The sequence below is a fragment of the Peromyscus leucopus genome, chromosome 1 (assembly GCF_004664715.2).
Source record: "Peromyscus leucopus breed LL Stock chromosome 1, UCI_PerLeu_2.1, whole genome shotgun sequence".
In the NCBI taxonomy this organism is placed as follows: domain Eukaryota; kingdom Metazoa; phylum Chordata; class Mammalia; order Rodentia; family Cricetidae; genus Peromyscus; species Peromyscus leucopus.
In genome coordinates, this window is record NC_051063.1 from 33062903 (window position 1) to 33084075 (window position 21173).

Sequence of the window (21173 nt, forward strand, 5' to 3'; positions counted from 1 at the left end):
TTTTTCAAGTTCTACCCATTTGCCTGCAAATTTTATGTCTTATTTTTAACAGCTGAGTAATTCTCCATTATGTAGATGTACCACATTTTCTTTATCCATTCTTCTGTTCAGAGACATCTAGGTTATTTCTAGTTTTTTGTTATTATGACTAAAACAGCAATGAACATGGTTGAGCAAGTGTCTCTGTGGTATGATGAAGCATCCTTTGGTACATGCCCAAGAGCAATACAGCTGGATCTTGAGGTAGATCAATCACCATCTTCCTGAGGAACTGCCACATTGATTTCCACAGTGTCTATATAAGCTGACACTCCCACCAGCAATGTATGAGTGATCCTCTTACTCCACATCCTCGCCAGCATGAGCTGTCATTTGTCTTATTGATTTTAGCCATTCTGGTTGTTATCACATACCTACATTCTCATATTTCCTTCACAATAGTGAAGTCAATATGTCAATAGTCCTTTTGTGACCCTCTGAGTTTATCCAGGAATGTCCATGTGACCGAGTGTATGAAGCTATCTAATGGAACCTGATGGGCTTACCAGTAGCTACACATCTGAAGATAATGACTCCTCCTACCCAGAATCCACCAGTAGCCAATAGTTCAATGGCTCTCCACTATCCATAACTGACTGTGCAGGCCAAGTGCAGGCAAGCACAGATTCTGTGACTCCACAATTGCAATGTTTGTATTGTCATGGATATAAATCATTGGGAGTCTTACACATGTGCATTCATGTCAGCACACACATGCAATTAAAGGAGAGAAACACACTTGATATTTAAATTGACATCAACAGTCATTGTCATCCATCTTGTTTTGAAAAGAAAAAGTTTTGTGATTTTTCAAAGGGAGCAGAGAAGAAAGTAAGAAGGACCTAATAATCCCACCATCCAGAAATACAACAGTTAGTACTGTATATAAGAAGTTTGTGAGTTTTTTCTGTGTATTGTATTCACACAGAGAGAGGGGGGTATGTGCACACACACAGGCAAGCATGCACTTGTATGTTCTAATATTACAGAAGTGATTTCATACTCTACTTACTGTTCCCACCCTGCTTCTCTCTCAGATACAGAATGGATGCTGTTCTGAGTTAGTACAGAGAGAACCCCATGACCTGCTTCATGGCTTCACAGTCTATAAACCTGACAATGTTTCCTCCACTCATTCTGTTTCTATTTCAAATAGAATTGGCATGTCTAGAAATAAAACACTGCCATATAATAGTTATGACAATGAACATTCATTCCATATTTCTGATTTTAATGGGATTTTTGCCACTAAGCCCACAGCTAGCTGTGGTTATAAATGTAAATTTTATAATACTGTCAGCATGTCCATTTGTGGGCATTTGGTGGACAGTTTTTAATATCAGGAATGAGTGTTACTCTTTATCAAATGAATTTGTTGAATCTATCAAGATGTTGATTTGGATTGTTTTCTTTGTTCTTGCTATTAACCAGTTGAATAATGTTAGCCAATTCCCTAATGTTAATGAATTAATGTAGTCCTAGAATAAGTTGAAGCTTGCCATGGTGATTTTTCTGCTAATGTAATACTCAATTCTATTTGCTATGATAATTGTAAATGCCCAAATCACAAATAACTGTGAAACATATAATCATTTTATGTGCTTTTGGATCTGCGCTATAGTTAATGCTATTTTTTAAATGATAATTGGAAATATTCTATTCTATATTCATTCTTGAAAAGCAAGGTAGATTTGTTGTCTGCAGGTTCAAATATTTGCAAGAGACATAATCCTTTGACAAATTTCTCAATTTTCACTTCCATACTGTATTTCAGGCTTTCTTTCTCTTGAGTTCTTTTTGCTCCCTTTGGTCATTTCTATCTTTTCCCATTTGAAAGTAAAATAGTCCTAATGCCCCCCTGAGGCCCTGTAGGTATTTGGTGGAGTCAGCATGTTTTCCTCACACAGCAACTTGATCTAATAGTGCCCCCTTATTCCCTATGAATCAACTTAAGAGAAAAAGTTCATTCTGGCTCATTTTTTATTACAAAGTTTTTTCATTTTACACACCAATCAAAGATCCTCTTCTTCCCTCCTCTCACCCCCTTCCCTCTCCCCAACCCACTCCTCACTCCCCCCTACAAGAAGGCAAGGCCTCCCATGGGAAGGCACATCCAGTGGAGGCAAGTCCAAGCCCTTCCCCCTGCCTCAAGGCTGCACAAGGTGTCCCATCATAGGTAGTGGGCTCCACAAAGCCCCCTCATGCACCAGGGATAGATTCTGATCTACTGCCAGGAGGCCCCCCAAGCATATCAAGCTACATAATTGTCTTTCCATGCAGAAGGCCTAGTCCAGTCCCATGCAGGCTCCATAGCCATTGATCCAACTTTCATGAGTTCCCACTAGTTTGGTTTGGTTTTCTCTGCAAGTTTGCCCATCATGATCCTGATGCATTTGCTCATAGAATCCCTCCTTTCTCTCACTGACTGGACTCCTGGAGTTCTGTCTAGTGATTGGCTGTGGATCTCTGCATTTGCCCCCATCAGTCATTGGAGAAAAGCTCTGTGATGACAGTTAAGGTATTCACCGATCTGATCTCTGGGGCAAGCCAGTTCAGTTCAGGCACCCTCTCCACTATTTCCAGTAGTCCAAGCTGGGGTCATCCTTGGGGATTCTTAGCAAGTTCCCTAGCACTAGGTTTCTCTCTATCCCAATGATATCTCCCTCCATCATGGTATCTCTCTCATTGCTTTCCCACTCCATCCCTGTTCCAGCTCAACCATCCCATTCCCTTATGTTCTCATCCCCACGCCCTACCCTCCATTGCCTACCTGTGGTGGTATTGTGTTCCCCAAAATATTGTTCACCCTAATAAACTTATCTGGGGTCAAAGAACAGAACAGCCACTAGACACAGAGGCTAGAAAATGGTGGCACACACGCCTTTAATCCTAGCATTCCAGAGGCAGAAATCCCTCTGGATCTCTGTGAGTTCAAGGCCACATTGGAAACAGCCAAGCATGGTGACTCATGCCTTTAATCCCAAGAAGTGAGCCTTTAATCCCAGGGAGTGATGGCAGAAAGCAGAAAGGTATATAAGGCGTGAAGACCAGGAACTAGAAGCTTTTGGCTGGTTAAGCTTTCAGGCTTTCGAGCAGCAGGTCAGCTGAGATTCATTCTGGATGAGAACTCAGAGGCATCCAGTCTGAGGAAACAGGATCAGCTGAGGAATTGGCAAGGTGTGGCTTGTTCTGCTTCTCTGATCTTCCATCATTCACCCCAATAACTGGCCTCAGGTTTGATTTTATTAATAAGACCTTCTAAGAATCCTGCTAACCCACCCCTCACTCGAAGTTCTCTCATGGATATCTCATCTACTTCTCCTTCCCAGGGTGACCCATGCATCCCTCTTTGAGTCTTCCTTGTTAGCTAGCTTCTCTGTTAGTTGTGTGTTGTTGTTTGGTTATCCTTTGTTTTACTTCTAGTATCCACTTATGAGTTGGTACATATCATGTTTGTCCTTCTGAGTCTGGGTTACTTCACTCAGGATGACATTTTCTAGTTCCATCCTTTGGCCTGCAAATTTCATAATGTCATTTTTTTTCTCTGCTGAGTAGTACTCCATTGTGTATATGTACCACATTTTCTTAATCCATTCTTCTGTTGAGGGGCATCTAGTTGTTTCCAGGCTCTGGCTTTTATGAATAATACTGCTATGAACATAGTTGAGCATGTGTCCCTGTGGTATGATTGAGCATTCCTTGGGTATATGCCCAAGTATAGCTGGGTCTTGAGGAAGAATGATTCCCAATTTTCTGAGAAACTGCCACACTGATTTCCAAAGTGGCTGTATAAGTTTGCACTCCCACCAACAGTGAAGGAATGTTCCCCTTGCTCCACATCTTCTCCAACATAAGCTGTCTGCAGTGCTTTTGACCTTAGCCATTCTGACAGGTGTAAGATGGTATCTCAGAGTTGTTTTGATTTGCATCTCCCTGGTGACTAAGGATGCTGAGTAATTCCTTAAATGTCTTTTGGCCATTTGTGATTCTTCCTTTGAGAATTCTCTGTTTAGCTCTATAGCCCACTTTTAATTGGATTGTTCATTATTTTGACATCCAGTTTCTTGAGTTCTCTATATATTTTGGAGATCAGCCCTCTGTCAGATATGAGGTTGGTGAAAATATTTTCCTATTCTGTAGGTTGTTTTGTTTTCTGTATTGCCTTACAGAAGCTTCTCAGTTTCAGGAGGTCCCATTTACTAATTTTTGCTCTCAGTGTCTGTGCTACTGGTGTTATATTTAGAAAGTGGTCTCCTATGCCAATGTGTTCAAGACTACTTCCAACTTTCTCATTCAGTGATTCAGTGTAACTAGTTTTATATTAAGATCTTTGATCCACTTGGACTTGAGTTTTGTACATGGCAATAGATATGGATCCATTTGCAATCTTCTACATGTTGATGTCCAGTTATGCCAGCACCATTTATTGAAGATGCTTTCTTTTTTCCATTGTACAGTTTTAGGTTCTTTGTCAAAAATCTGGTGTTCATAGGTGTGTTGGTTAATGTCAAGATCTTCAATTCTATTCCATTGGTCCACGTGTTGGTTTTTATGCCAATACCAAGCTGTTTTTATTACTATAGCTCTATAGTAGGGCTTGAGGTACACCATGTGTATATTCACCAAAGTACAATTATATACACACATGCACATGTGCTGCAGGCCACAGGAAAATGTAACAGAATTCAGCTACTATCACAAAAGCTACTGCTTGGAAAAGTCAGGGACTTTTCTGAAGGTCAAGTCATGGCTTAAGAAGTCTTGGTGATATTTTAGCTTTTGTATATATATTAGCTGATTCCTACAGTGATTTTCTTGTAATGCTGTGCATGCTTCCAAGAACTCCTAACAGTGTATTTATCTAAAATACTTATCAAGCATTCAAGGCCAAACAAAACAACACCTGTCTCCTAGGTCAGGAGGAGCTTTATTTCTTGTGCAATTTAGGGTGAGACCCTCCTTCCTTACAGCCTTAGTAATAGACTCCAAATTTCTTAATTAACCATTTCTAGGAATGTAGATGAGCACATAAATTCCCTTCTTGACTAACTGATTAGCACTCATTTGGGTTGTATAAGAAAGCCTGATGGCCACTGCTTGAGGAAAATTCTTACCTGCCTTTTTGACCCTTGTAAGAATTCAAGCCTGGTGACCTTGCTCCACTAGAGGATCGCTATGGCTTGGGTTTATAACAGAACACCTCAGAGATTGAGAGGAACTGAGGTACAAGGAGAACAAAGAGAGGATATTGAGGATTTTGGCTGTAGAGGATTTGACTAGAGAACTGGAGGTCAGGATGGAAGATGAGGAAGATCCAGATGGGAAAGTACTAGATGGGTAAGAAGGAGATGAGAAGGACCCAGATGAGGCAGAACTAGGATGAGAGAATTAAGTTAGAACTGAGAGGAGACAACAGATAAAGGTAAAGACAAATCAGGCAAGAAAGGAGCTAGGCTGTAGCTGTGTAGATAGGATTTTATCCCAGAGGAATAAAGTAGACAGATAAAGAGCTTGATGTACTTAGATTCATTTCCCAAAAAAATAATCTCGCTGTTCATATTTTCTCTTCTGAGCCCCTGGAAAGTAAATTATTAAGGCTGGTCCTTTAATAATATACAACACACACACACAAGCACACACATGCACATGCATGTATACACACACACACACACACACACCACACACACACACACACACCATTAATTTTTTAATAAGCATTGGAAGCTACCAAAAATTCACAAAGGGAACTTTTCTAAGATAACAGATCCCAACCAAACCTTCTATTTTCTTGATGACAAGAATGTGGTTACAAACCTATTGTCCCCATTATATGAATGGAGACTCTGACTTTGGGTATCAACAAACTGGTATCAATAAAAAGGCCCAAATCATGGTTTAATGTACCCTGAATTTTATGACATAAAGAGTGTAGCAGGCATCTTAAAAGGTCTTATTAATAAAAAACAAACCCAGCCAGGTATTGAGGTGAATGCTAGAAGAAGAGAGAAGCAGAACAAGCCACAGCTACCTCTCACCTTGCCAATTCCTCAGCTGATCCTCTTTCCTTAGACTGGAAGCCTCTGAGTTCTCATCCAGAATGAATCTTAGCTGAACTGCTGCTCAAAAGCCTAAAAGCTTAACCAGCTCTAGTTCCTCATCCTCACGACTTAAATACCTTTCTTCATTCTGCCATCACTTCCTGGGATTAAAGGCGTGTGTCACCACACCTGGCTATTTCCAATGTGGCCTTGAACTCACAGAGATCCAGAGGGATTTCTGCCTCTGGAATGCTAGGATTAAAGGCGTGTGTGCCACCATTTTCTAACCTCTGTATCTAGTGGCTGTTTTGTTCTCTAACCCCAAATAAGTTTATTAGGGTACACAATATTTTGAGGAACACAATGCCACCACATAAGAGAATCTAAAATCTCTGGAGAAGCCCCTCACCCTCCATATCAGCCTCTCTGTCTGAACTGGTCTAGTGTGAAAACTCCAGCTTAGGGGACCCTTGAGTTTTTCCAGAGCTCTCTGGCAGATTAGAGATTTATATGTTTATAGATCTGTCTTCTTTTCAGCAGGGAAAATTTTGTCAGCCAAGAGGCAGGCTGTATTTGTTTTTTATTCTTTGCAGCTCTCATATTGCTGATGCTGCTAAGCACTGTCATTTCCTTTAATGATATTACTCTAAGAACAGCAATTCTAAAATGGCAAAATGGTGTTTCCCCTGACATGAACCACGGCCACTGTACAGCAATGGGAGGAGCCTCTTGACTGAGCACCAGAGGAAGACATCTAACACCATCACTCACTAAAAACATCCCCCAAATACCGGATGATGACTATTGTCTATATTCACTCATTAAACACATAGCAGACCCACTTAAAATTCAACAGCTATTTTTACTTATTCTTAGCTTTGCATATGAAAAAAATCTTTCCTTGAAAATGGAGCTAAGCTTCACCCATCAACTGATACGCTGGAAATTAATTATGCAACAAAGTTTTTTTTTTTCTGCACCAGGGTTTTCTATGATACTGAGATATAAATGTTGTCTATAGCAATATAAAAAAAAAGCTAGTGAGTGGGCTTGGCTTCCTTTTTTCAATATCTCCAAGGGAAGGGGGCAAAATCACTTTTTCTTTAAGGAACAATTAACCTCTAAGGGCGAACACTGCATTCTGAATGCCAAGTATAACAAGGAGGGTGTTATTGGGGAAGCCCTGAGAATGCCTGACTTTAAAGGGCAGGGAGGAGAGAAGAGGGAAGAGGAGAGGAAGGGTTGAGAGGGGAAGACTAGATTGGGGGGGACGGAAGATGAACTTCATCAAACAGTTTAAGCGCCAAAAAAAAAGTTGAAATTGGAATCTAGCCAATAAGAGGGTACACTCCAAGTACTTCATGGTCAACACCATTTGCCATGTTCCTATCTCCGCTGCTGCTCTTGAGTGATGGGAGACACCATCCCCCCTTCCTGGCTTTCTGGTCTTCCAACAGCAATGACCTAATACTAGAGAGATCCTGGGTTCTAAGTGCCAGAGGTCCTGTGCTGGCTAGTTTTATGTCAACTGACACAAGATGTAATCATCCGAAGGAGGTTTAGAACCTCAATTTAAAAAAATGGCTCCAGAAGATGGAGCTGTAAGCAGGCAGGCCTGTAGGGTATTTTCTTAATTAGTGATTAATAGGAGAGGGCACAGCCCATTGTGGATGGGGCCACCCTTGGGCTGGTGGTCCTGGGTTCTGTAAGAAAGCAGGCTGAGCAAGCCAAGATGAGCAAGCAAGTAAGCAGCACCCCTCTATGGCCTCTGCATCAGCTCTGGCCTCTGGATTCCTGCCCTGTTTGAGTTCCTGCCCCAACTGCCTTCAATGATAGACCATGATGTGGAAGTGTAAGCCAAAACCCTTTTTCTCTCCAGGTTGCTTTTGGTCATGGCATTTTATCACAGCAATAGTAACCCTAACTAAGACCAAAATACTCTTTGTCCCTGTGACATCTCAAGATTCTCATGACAGGTCTACTGGTCATAAAAAGAAGTAAAGCCACCTGGCTCATCCCTTTTCCCGAACCACTCAAAAGCTAGATGGCAAAAAGGCAGCCCCTTAGTATGGGATAACCAATGTGTGGACACTTCCAAACCATATACAAACACACTCACTTTATACAGACTGAGCACATTGTATTTATGTATTTAAGAATGTGTGTGTAAATATATAATGTTTATATTAACAATGATTAAAGAAATGGAGGCATGAATTTAAAATAGAGAGAACAATGGGTGCTTAGGAAGGATTGGAGGGGAGAAAGTAAAGGAGAAAATGATGTAATTATATTTTAATTTGAAAAGATCAACTATACACACACAGCTATACATATATATATATATATATATTCATATACATATGGATATATATGCAGCCCCTTCCCATCAGGGAACTTGTAATTGAGCCTTAACTACAGCCCAAATGCATCAGATGCTTACAGTGAAATTCTATTATCCTCCTGCTGGCCATAAGCAGTTGAACAAAACATCCACTCAGTCAAGGTCATTTCATCACAGGGACCATCAGGAAACCTACACAAACCCCAGGCTGAATGAATGGCTGCTAGTTCTTTACCAATTACAACTTTATTTCACTCTGGTCTGCTCCACTCATGAGATTTATCAAGCTAGTCAACTGTAGAATTGTAAAATCAATAGACAGCCTCCACTTCCTTAGACATTCACAAGACTATGCAGCCATTCTCACAAACCCTAGACTTCTCCATGTGGTCCAATTGCCAGTGTGTCCCTATGGCTTAAAGCCATGATTTCTAGTCACTTGGATTCACTCTCATGTAGGACTTCTCTAAGGCTCTGTGTTCTCATCTCTAAGATATGAATGACCAAAATATGTAACTCCTAAGGTGGTTTTAAGAATTAAATAAGATATGCCTCATAGCAGTGAGTTCTTGTTAGCATCCTGATACCACCTTACTACACTGCTTATTATTAGGACACTATGAAGCTAAGCTTTGCTTTACCAAGATATCTTTTTTAATATTTTATTTTTAGCTATAACTATTTGGGGGTGGGTATGTGCATGTGTGTACAGATGCTCACAGAAGCTGGAGATGTCTATTTCCCTGGAGGTAGAGATAGAGGCAGCTGTAAAAGGCTGGGCATGGTACTGGGAGCTAAACTGGAGTCCTCTGGAAGAACAGCAAGTGCTGTTTTATTTTTATCTTATGTGCATCAGTGTTTTGTCTACATGTTTATCTGGGCAGCAGATGTGTGTCCAGTGCCCATGGAGGCCAGAAGAGGGTGTTAGATCTCCTGGAACTTAAGTTACAAATGGCTGTGTGCTGCCATTTGGGTGCTAGGAACTGAATCTGAGTCCTCAGGAAGAGCAGACAGTGCTCTTAACCACTGCCCATCTCCTTAGCCTCACCAAGACCTCTTTTTTATTTTATTTTATTTTATTTTGTTTTATTTATTTTACAATACTATTCAGTTCTACATAATAGCCACGGATTCCCTTGTTCTCTCCCTTTCTGCCCCCCTCCCATTCCCCCCAGCCCACCCCCCATCCCCACCTCCTCCAGATCAAGGTCTCCCCCGAGGACTGGGATCGACCTGATAGACTCAGTCCAGGCAGGTCCAGTCCCCTCCTCCCAGATTGAGGCAAGCGTCCCTGCATAAGTCCCAGGTTTCAAACAGCTAACTCATGCAACGAGCCCAGGACCTGGTACCACTGCCTAGATGGCTCCTAAACAGATCACCAAGACCTCTTTAAGAGTGAGTTTCACAGGATTGTCTCCTTCCAGACCTCATGTTTTCACTGAGCTTTGCTTTGTGTAAAACTCTTTTCTGTGTATTGAGTAAATTTTCCTGGGGAGAAGGCAACTAGCACTGATCCCACAGAGGCACCAATGTCAGAGTCAAGGACAATTTCACCAAAGTGCAATGGTAAACAAATGAATTTCTGGGTTTACTTATAGAGTCTGGGTGAGCGGCTGTTTACAGGAGTATAGTTGACCCCCAAACAACCTCATCACCAGAAAGTTCCACCCTGTAGCTACATAAGTGGAGTCCCCCAGCTCTTTGGTAACTTTTCCACATGCTACGTACGCTATCACCTCCAAATCACAAGAACACAGGCAGCTCGGGCAGAATCACCTCAAGCTGGCATAAGGCACCGGAGGGAGTGGCTGGGACCCTTCCTCCTACAAAGGGGATGCCAACCGGCCATCTTAGTGGCCACTCTGGGGTAAGCACAGCTGCTTTTGATGAAGACAGCAAGGTTGTTGTGCTTACAGGACAGTGTTCTGCAACACTGTACAGTGCAGACTTCTCAGCTGAAAATGTCCAAAACTGCTAAGGAGTAGAAAATTTCACTCGTGATTTAAAGTGCTCCACACACACTAACACTAACAAACTGCCGTGTTTGTTGGTTCTAGTTTTATGTACTCTGCTTCAAACAGGGTGGTTCTTGCCTTGAAGGAACTTATTGCATCAGGAAGCTGTAACTCCCACAGTTGCTGGCACGGAATAAATGATCAATAAAATATATACCAATGGATAGATTGAAACAAAGGGCCAGTAGGGCAAAACTGCACCCCTGGGAGTGTGCAAAGCTCTGAGGATGATCAGGAAGAAGCAAGCCAGGAGTCTTTAACCCAAGGCTGTTCTTGCTGTATCTTTCCTTGTAGGTTCCTGGCTTTGCATCTTCCAAGCTAATAAAATCAGCGTTTAAGGGTTTACCACCCTCTGCTTATGAAATCTCTTTCAAAGAGAATTTCCAAAGCCTTATCTTCTAAGAAAATACTTCTTCACTTCTCTACCATCAGACATCTTTTCTCACCTCCTAACAAGAAGTTCTGTGGGCAATGAAGAAGCTCATTCCTAGTAACTCATTTTTAATATACAACTTTTAGAGATAGCTTTAAGTCAGGTATGAATATTTAATTTGCTGTAAACAGTGAGCAACCCTTCAATATCCTGAGATTGTTACCGGTTTTCAGCAATTCCTGAATTGTCAAATACATTTCCTTTTCCCACTAGCAAATACTTTTTTTCTTTGAAAATAACTCAACTTTGATGGCTAAATAAACAATTACTTTCCTTAAAACTAAAGAGCAATGGACCCTATTCATCCTAGCTGACTCAGAATCACCCTTAGGACTAAAGAAATGAAGTGTATCACAGCTGGATAAAGGTGTTTAACCTTGCAACTACTGTGACCCAATTCTCACAGCAAGATGTGAACCCCCCCCACAGAGAGAGAGAGAGACAGAGAGACAGAGACAAAGTGAGAGAGAGAGAACCCATTCTCTATTGCAGGCTCAGCTTCTGAATTATCACACAGCTGTTTGTGTTTTTTCCTCACTCAACCTCAGAGTTGAGGCTGTGAGAGGTGCATCCATGTCAGGGTACATACCAGGCCTGGTGTTTGCATGAACACATTCAGCTTCCATCTACACACATGAGACTGTGTCAATGGAGGATTGTAAGTGATAAAAGCCAGATGCAGTCTTGTATAGTATGTTCTCAGACATGTGAGCTCGCAATGCAAATCCCTGTGTGTGGCTATGAATGTTTGGGAGTTGCTGTTGACACATGAGATTTGTAGATGGATATGCAAACTGCTCATCTCCTGTGGCGAGAAATGTGGGAAGGGCTTACAGAGTGGGGTGGAAGCTATTATCATTTCTTTATATAGTCTTGGACATTTTCCAACTTCTTAGAATAAAGCATAGGGTTTCTTCCTTTCTTTTTGGGGTTGTTTGTTTTTTGAGATTAGGGTCTCACTATGTAACTTGGCTGGGTGGAATTCTATATAGACCAGGCTGGCCTCTGACTCATAAAGATCCACCTGCCAGCCTCCTGAGTGCTGAGAGATTAATATTCCACCATACTCAGCCTTAAAGCATAGATTTTTTTGAATAGGGAATGAAAACTAAAGATTAGAAAAAATGCAAAGATCTCTTTGTGACTCTGGAGGTTGCACCTGTCATGCCCCAAAAACTTTTTGGAAGAATCCATGGAAAACTACAGTGGAATATGAGAAAAGGGCCCTGGGCTTGAAGCAAGAGCATCTGGATATAAGAAAATGTTGGACAAAGCAGAGAATATTATAGTATGCCTCAGAAGAAAAATTAAGCATTGCTCACACCCTTCATGATTCCCTGGTTCTGCTCTCTTACCTTTGAGAAACACTCTAGCTCAAGAGTTGTTGACAAATGAAGGCATTGTGAAATAATATCTTTCTATTCACATGTGATTCTATTTTCCCTGTGGATTGATACCTCCCTCCCTGGCCCCTTTCCTGGTTTACAAATGTCAGGATTTTTTAATTTTTTGTTAAACTGATCTTGACAACTTACCGGTTCTCCCATTGGGGGGGGGCATTAAATAACACCCTTAACATACGTTCATCTGTTCAGTCAATCATCAGGATTTTCCCTTTGAAAATTAGCACTATAGCTCAGTGGTAGAATACTAGCCTGGTGTGCATGAAGCCCTGGGTTCCAGACCCAGCCTTGCCTGAACAAGGCTCGGTGGTACATGAGTTCAAGGCCAGCCTGAGATACATGAAACTCTGATTCCAAAAAAGAAAGAGAGAGAGAGAGAGAGAGAGAGAGAGAGAGAGAGAGAGAGAAGAAAAAACAAAAACATTAGCACTTCATGTGGGTAAAGAGATGAGTCAGCAGTTAAAAAGCACATGCCACTCTTGCAGAGATCGTGTTCAGTTCCCAGCATCCGCATGGCAGTTCACAAGTATCTGTGACTCCAGTCCCAGAATGGCCTCCCATTTGTTTCCCACCATAAAATGGAAGGCTCATCAGTCTATGACACTCAGGGGCATTATTCTACACAATAATACTTTAAAACCTTAGCCTTTAACTCCTTAAAGCATTCTGTTTTAAATTAATACTATGAAATTAATTTTGGGGAAATTCCTCTTCAGGGAATTGTTTGAGATTTAAAGATAATCTTCAGGGAGCACTATGAAGTCAGAACCTGAGAACTCTCTTCCAGCTTGTCCACTCACCTCACTGCCAAGAACAGCAAAGCGGCCTTTGCAGGGTTGAGGAGATGATTCAGTGTGTAGATAGCTTCCCATGTGCAAACCAAAGTCCAAATCCCCACAACCCACATACAAAGCTAGGCATAATACTGTGTCTCTGTATCACCAGTGCTCCTATAGTGAGAGATGAGGAGAATCCCTGGACTCAACCAAGTTAGCTGGCCTGATAGATGCAGCAAGCAATAAGGGACCCTGTTCAAACAAAGTGGAACGCAAGGACAACACCCAAGGTTGTCCTCTGACCTCCACTCGTGTATCTGAATACACACACACACACACACACACACACACACACACACACACACACGGTAAGAGTTGGATTTAAAAAGAAGGCAACTGCAATCATTTCAGAATTCTGAATTTCTCTGAGGCCCAATGCCTGCCTCCAGAGTGTAAAATAGCCCTCGTGTGAATGTTAATGGTCAGGCTGGACCCTTAGCAAGAATTCAGTAGTTTTTCTATCAGTGATGACTAGATAAGGCTCAAAATACAAAACCAAGCCCAAGTCATTCTAACATATGAAAGACAGATATCGACATTTTGGTTACTCTCAAGAGTCAAGACTCCTTCTTATCAGTCTCCATCCAGTATGTAGCTAGAGTTTTCTCCAATCCTGCCTGGTCCACAGTCAGGACAAATCTCTCTCACCCACCAGTCACACAGCTACTTTGACCCAACCAAGTAAACACATGGAGACTTATATTGCTTACAAACTGTATGGCCATGACAGGCTTCTTGCTAACTGTTCTTACATCTTAAATTAATCCATTTCCAAAAATCTATACCTTGCCACGTAGCTCGTGGCTTACTGGCACCTTCACATGCTGCTTGTCATGGCGGTGGCTGGCAGTGTCTCCCTCACCTTCCTGTTCTCTCAATTCTCCTCTCTGTTAGTCCCGCCTATACTTCCTGCCTGGCCACTGGCCAGTCAGTGTCTTATTTATTGACCAATCAGAGCATTTGACATACAGACCATCCCACAGCACCAGTATGCCTACATTTGAGGAATAATGCCAAGCTCCATTTACCATTGTTATCATTCTCATTCATCTACAAAAAAAGGAAATAAACAACATATGGATCATTAATGCCATATATAATTGGAAAACACTGTTGCTTCAACTACCTTGTGTAAGAGTTCCCTGCCCAGCCCTGCCCTCTGCCCACCTCATTTCTTTCCAGCTTTGATGGATTTAGAAAGTGAATCCCCATTGTTGGAGATGCACTAATGGCCCATGGAAATACATAATTTAAAACATTTATGGGCTTCCTGAGGAGCAAACTGGAATTAGTTACATTTTTATTCTAGTGCAGTATTTCTTAGCCTTGGCAGTACTAACATGATGGATAAATCCTGGTTATGGAGGGACTGACTGCACATTGTAAGCTGTTAACAGCATCCTTGCTACAACCCAGGAGATGAGTGCAACATGCTCCATTTTTCCTTCCCTCAACCTCACTTTTGTCAATCAAAATCACTCCAATCATTGCTGAATAACTGTTGAAAGCAAAGTCATCCTTGGTTGAGAAGCACTGGATTGGTGCACTGAGCTGCCATCCTCACCAGGCATTGTGGTGATCCAAACTAAAACACTATGTACAACAACACAGTGCATCTGGAGAAACCTCACATTGGGTCTGTGAAAGGACTCTCACATCACTTTACTTACAGACAGCCTATAGGACTCAGGATTCATGGGATACTCTTTGAAGAATCGATCTTGCTACAGCTCCAATAGATCCACCTCCTCTATGATGCAAATTATAAAATAACCCCTTAGATTAATCCAGTGTATCTTCCCTTCAGAGGAAAGTCCACTCATCTTTCTAGGCCTGGCTCTATGGATTCTCTTTGCCAGAGTTCTCAACTGTCAGACACCTGCCATCTTGAAACTCTTCATGTTAGATTAGCCTTCCTGAGCAACCCAGCAGATGCTTCTGTTGACTGATGAAGCCTGACAGTAGGCAGGTACAACCCATTCACCCAATGATAACGGGACAGTTCTCCTACTCTGACACCTGTGGGTGATATAGATGAAGGCCACTAAGCTGTTCAAGTGTGACACTTGAAAGCTTCAATTCACAGATAATTGACAAAGGACCATCAAAAGAAGAAAGAGAGAAGAGAGAGAGAGAGAGAGAGAGAGAGAGAGAGAGAGAGAGAGAGAAGGAAGGAAGGAAGGAAAAAAGGAAAGAAAGAGAGAGAGAAAGAAAAGAGGGAGAGAGGAAGGAAGGGAGGGCAGGAGGGAGGGAGGAAGGAAGGAAGGAAAAAGGAAGGAAGGAAGGAAGGAAGGAAGGAAGGAAGGAAGGAAGGAAGGAAGGAAGGAAGGAAGGAAGGTGCTCCCTTAAAAACACAAATGCTGCAGGCTGGGTAGACGACTCAACCACTGAGGTGCTTGCCTTACAAGCATAGGGACCTAGTTTGACCCTGACACACAATGCTTGTCACCACAGAAAGTGTATTTATCCTCCCCTCTGGGAAGGCCAAGACAGGAGAATGCCTGTAAACTCCAAGTTCAGAGAGAAATTCTGTCTCAGAAATTGGGGTGGAGAGTGATAGAGAAAGACACTAAACATCAACCTGTGACCTCCATGGGTACATATATACAAGTGTACACGTACACACACACACACAATTCCAAAGCCAAGTACTGTCCTGGATGTCACATATAAATATTTATTTTTTCATCATATACACTTACACAAAACATTTTTCTCTCTGTTGCCATATAATTGGAAGTTATCATAGGAATTTTTTTTCCTTTGCTATTCCAACAAGAGTCGCAATCCTTTGGAACATGAAATGAAGTCCCACACTGTCCTTACAGAACTACCCAACAAGTTAAAATTATAAATTAATCTAATTTTACACACCTAGCTGTGTGAACACCAAAGCTTCTCTCCTGTAAGAATCATAATACACAGCTGCCTCATCAGGGCTAATCTGTACTCACAGAAGGCTACAGGCAAGATCATGAACAGTTAAGTTTTACATCTCCAAGCTTAGATGATCAGTGAATTATCTGGGTATACCTCAAAAATTCAGTTTTCGGGTTTGTTTCCAAACTTCCTGAATTACCCTCTGAGCCTGGAAATGCCGTTATCTGTAGTATTTGGCAGATTTGCTAGTTGTCTAGATCTGGAGGTCGCTGTAGTAAGTTTTCAGACTCTGAGACTTAGCCCTCACTTGGTGGCATCATACAGCTGTCAATAAAGACATTCAGTGGTAGTTGAATTGATGACTGCCATGTCCTAGTATAGATTATCTGGAAAACTCAAATATGTTCACATAATCAAGTATTTAACTTGTGGAAAATATAGGAACAATATGTAGAAAGGAATCATACTTTTTTTCTGGAATAGTTCCAAGTTAATGGAAATTTTTTGTTCCAGGAAATGATAAAACAATTCAAAGAAATTCCATTTGTTAGCTATTGAAATAGCAAAAGCAAACTTGGCAAACAGCTTTTTATGTTTCACAACAGGACAAAATTGTTTCCAAACTCAACATCACAAAGTTTGATTCATTTCTTCATCCAACAAAAACTACAGACTCCTTTGCCTCAAGAATGTGAAGCGGACAATCAACTAGCTTCCCTTGTATTGGGAGAAGGAGTAAGACTCAAAAGTAGACTGCAGAATGGAATGGATGCTGGCTAGAGGGTGCCTGCTACCATCAGAGATTATTTGAGCCTGCTGAAAAGAAGTATTGCTGGGCCAGCTATGGTTCTGGCTAAGAGACAGACTCGAGAAGGCTCTGGTGGAGCACTGGGCCAGCACCTTGCTGTTCCTCCACTGCCCAAGTTAGCACAGAGCAGGGAAGTAAGAACTACTATGTCTTGAAGACTTGATGCTGTGGGACCCTGACTTGCTGCAAGACTTTCCCCTGCAACCAAGAGCTATCTAAGTACTGATGCCAATGTATCAAACTCAATTCCGTTGGTATATATTAACAAGAATAATTTGGGAAATACAATTTGAAAAAAATCATCTACAGCAACATTTAAAAGGGTCAAACCAAATTCTTTTTTGAGAGAAAGAGAGAAAGAGAAGATGAAGGTGACGGGTAGAGGGTAGGGAAAATTGAGAGGATTTTGTGGAGGAAAAATTTAAAATTTAAAAATAATAAAAATTAAAAGATCAAATCTAAAAGTAAATTAATGGATTCACAGTTCTCTATACACAAAACAACAAAATTGCTCAATTAAAGAAATTAGACAGACTTGTAACAGCCAATATTTTTAGATGATAATTCTTCCAAAATATATTGATACATTCAATTCTAATAAATATCAGGAGTGTTATGAAAACTGACAGATTTATTATAAAGCTTACATGAAGAAAATGCATTGAATTTGAAATAACCTAAAAAATATTAATGAAGAAATTTGGAAGCCTCGCCCTGCCTAGTGAAACCCTTCAACTGATTTTCCAGGAACGTGCCACTACTGCAAGGCCAGCTGAGGGTCGGACCAGAGGCTCCAGCAACAGCACACAGTCCCAGGCATCGCTCTACAGCAAAACGCATAGCTGCAAAGCAGGGGGCAAAGCGGGGTCCTTACAGTGAGGGCTGCAATAGCAACCGGATATCCACACGGCGAAAAAGGAAGCAATCGCTCTAAGCCTTATCAGTGCCACACAGAGATATTAACTGCAGTGTAGGCCCAAATGAGAAAACAAAATATATACAAATTCTAGACAAAATACACAAGGAAATATGTACTGCATCAGAGTAAAGATTTAACCACAAGACAACAGTAAGACTTCAAACAATAAAGATTTTATTAATCAACAATGGCCCTCAAGAGAATCAAAAGTAAAACATAGGTTGCAGGAACACAGTTTCAACACTGCATCTGATAATCCAATTTACTAAAAGACAATCAGCTCTTATTCTTTTTTTTTTTTAAAAAAAAGGGGGGGCAGCAATACATCCCAGCAAGGGGATAAGAAATAGTCAATAGGTCATGGTGCTTAACGTCATGGGAAGCAAGTTCAAGCCACTGTGGGTGTCTACAGATAGATCAGCAGATAAAGGGGCTTGCTACACAAACCCTGCAGCCTCTTCTGCCTATAGAAGTGCTGATCCGATCATGAAGACTCCCCTTCTGGATTTCATGACTTCCTAAAAGCCGAAAACAACATCATCATTGTGGAGATTAAGGTTTTATAGGTCAGGCCTACATCTTATACTTAGCTTCAGAATTTGAGACAGAATCAATATCATGTAAGCCATATAGGCCTAAGGTCACAGTACAATGTTCTCCATAGTAAACTAGGGTTCTACTACCAGAGGCTAAAAGAAAACTGGGCAAAAGAACCAATAGGAAGATCAAGGTCCGAAGTTCCCCTCTCTGGGAATCTGCTCACAATTGACCGAATTCAACTCCTCCTTGGATCTCAGGGCTAGATGGAAAAGCTATGGGGAAGAATTGAATTCACACAAGTGTTCTATTTGAACATGTCTCTGCTCCTCCAGGTTCTCAAGAATAAAAATACCATTTGGAATTACGAATAAGCAATCTTCAGAAAACAATAAGGAGTGTTGAACAAAACAGTCATGGAGGTGAGTTCCTTTGGCATAGCTAAAGCTGACATTCATCAAAGGTTTTGAAAGAATACTGTCCTCACAGGGTATTGAGGGTGAAGATGATACAGTTGGGATGGCTTTAGTGGGATTAGCCCAAGATTCTGGGCTTCAGGACCACAGCTGTTCCAAGAATTGTCCCAACCCCACTCCCTGCACCACAGTTAGCAAAATCACTGGGTGTTACCATACCACCCTTTGCTCCATCTCTAGATGACAGGCAGGTTCTTCGTAACCTCAGATACTCACCTGCAGAAATAGTAACCTTGGAAAAGGAAATACACAAAATGATAAATTCAACATTTTTCTGTGTTTATGCTAAAAAGAAAGAGAAAAACAAAACAAAATCTAAAAAAAAATGTATTAATCTGGGTCCAGAGAAACAGAACCAGTAGAATACTTAGCTAAAGAGATTTATAAAGATACATCTCATGTGTAGCCCCATAATCTCTCATCTGAACATGGAAGATCCAGGAAAGCTAGGAGACAGCCCTAGTCCAAGGCTTGAGAAGCAGAGCTAAAGGTATAAATCTGAGTGTGATCCAAAGTTCTGAGAGATGGGCATGCTAAGGGTGTAAGTCTCGGTCCAAGTGCAGGAGACACGTGGCCCTCCTGCCTATCCATGGTAGACTGTTTCACTCAGTCTGCCAACTCAGATGCTAAGCTCACAAGCAAACACTCTCACAGACTTGCCCAGGAACAATGGTTAGCCAAAGATCTGGGCACTTCATTTGTCCGGGAGCCTTATAAGCTCAACCATCACAGATACCAAAGACATGGTGCAGGGAGCTTACAAAGGAAGGATAAGCAGGGAATAAAGGTCATTGCAGTGAGCACTTGGGTCTGTCTCTCCCAGCATTGCCTCCTGTGGCCGCCCTTCTCCCATTAGGCCTTGCTTGAAGAGAAGGAGTGGAAATACAGAGTGGAAATATAGAAAGACAGCAAGTTCAGCTGGAAAGTAATCTCAATAGAGCATCAGTAAAGCTTGAGCAAATGTTCACTTGAGCTCTCATAGCTAATTCAGATGTTTCTTTGAGCATTTGCCAACTCCATTTTTTTCTTTTTTTTAATTAAGAAAATTTTTTCATTCATTTTACACACCAAAGATCTCCCTCTTCCCTCCTCCTGTCCCTCTAAGCCTCCCCCTCCCAACCTATCCCCCACTCCCACCCACAAGAAGGCAGGCACATCCAGTAGAGGCAAGTCCAAGCCCTTCCCCCTGCCTCAAGGCTGCCAACTCCATGTTAACTTATTCCAGAGGTGTCCTGCTCCCAAAATGACTACGAGTTCATGGAAGACAGAAAACAAAATAGATAACTTTGAAGCCAAAAACCAACCAAACAATGCCAGGCATAGATGAAGATTTTGTGATCACCCTCCCCTTATGGGTAAGGGTGTTGGGGCTGTTGTTGTTGCTGCTGCTGCTGGTGGTGATGATGATGATGATGATGATGATGATGATGATGATGATGATTGGGGGTTTTGTTTGTTTACCAAATGGAAAATAACCTTAGATGCTGGGTTGCATTGATATAAAGACAGTAAGTGAAAGATGACAGGTCAAAGCAGGAAGCTCTTGCTTCCAAGTGATAACACTGTACACCCAGAGGAGACACTCCAGCCACAGCCAGACAATTAATGCTCCTAAAACTTAGTTCAATTAGAGAGCCCTCCTGAGTGACCTCCAGAACAATAGTCTACAACTTTCCAACAAAAATGACCACAGGGGGCTTAACAAACAGGTAAAGCATGATAGCAGAGTCCAGTGTGGGGGTGTGAGGTAAGGGATGGCAGAGTCCAGTGTGGGGGTGTGAGGTAAGGGATGGCAGAGTCCAGTGTGGGGGTGTGAGGTAAGGGATGGCAGAGTCCAGTGTGGGGGTGTGAGGTAAGGGATGGCAGAGTCCAGTGTGGGGGTGTGAGGTAAGGGATGGCAGAGTCCAGTGTGGGGGTGTGAGGTAAGGAATGGCAGAGTCCAGTGTAGGGGTGTGAGGTAAGGGATGGCAGAGTCCAGTGTGGGGGTGTGAGGTAAGGGATGTCCGAGTCCAGTGTGGGGGTGTGAGGTAAGGGATGGCAGAGTCCAGTGTGGGGGTGTGAGGTAAGGGATGGAGGTGAGATGAGATGAAGCTGTGAAGCTTGAATTTAATACAGAGCTGAGCCTTCCCCCTTCCCTATGCATTGCATGCACGCTAATCTGTCTTCATTCCCAGCACAGAAGCTGCCATCAGGGACAGGAGCGAAAGAGGAACATGAGTCAGACATCAAGATGGATGCTCTCATTTACTAAATCCTACCCGAGTATTAGCTCTGTGATTAAATAGGGAGTTTTCAGGAGTTTTAGAGGTTTTTTGTTTTTTGTTTTGTGTGTGTGTGTGTGTGTGTGTGTGTGTGTGTGTGTGTTTTATTCCAAACAAGTGAACCAGTTCAAACCCATAATAAAATACATACATACATAGATACATACATTATTTTAACTAGCAA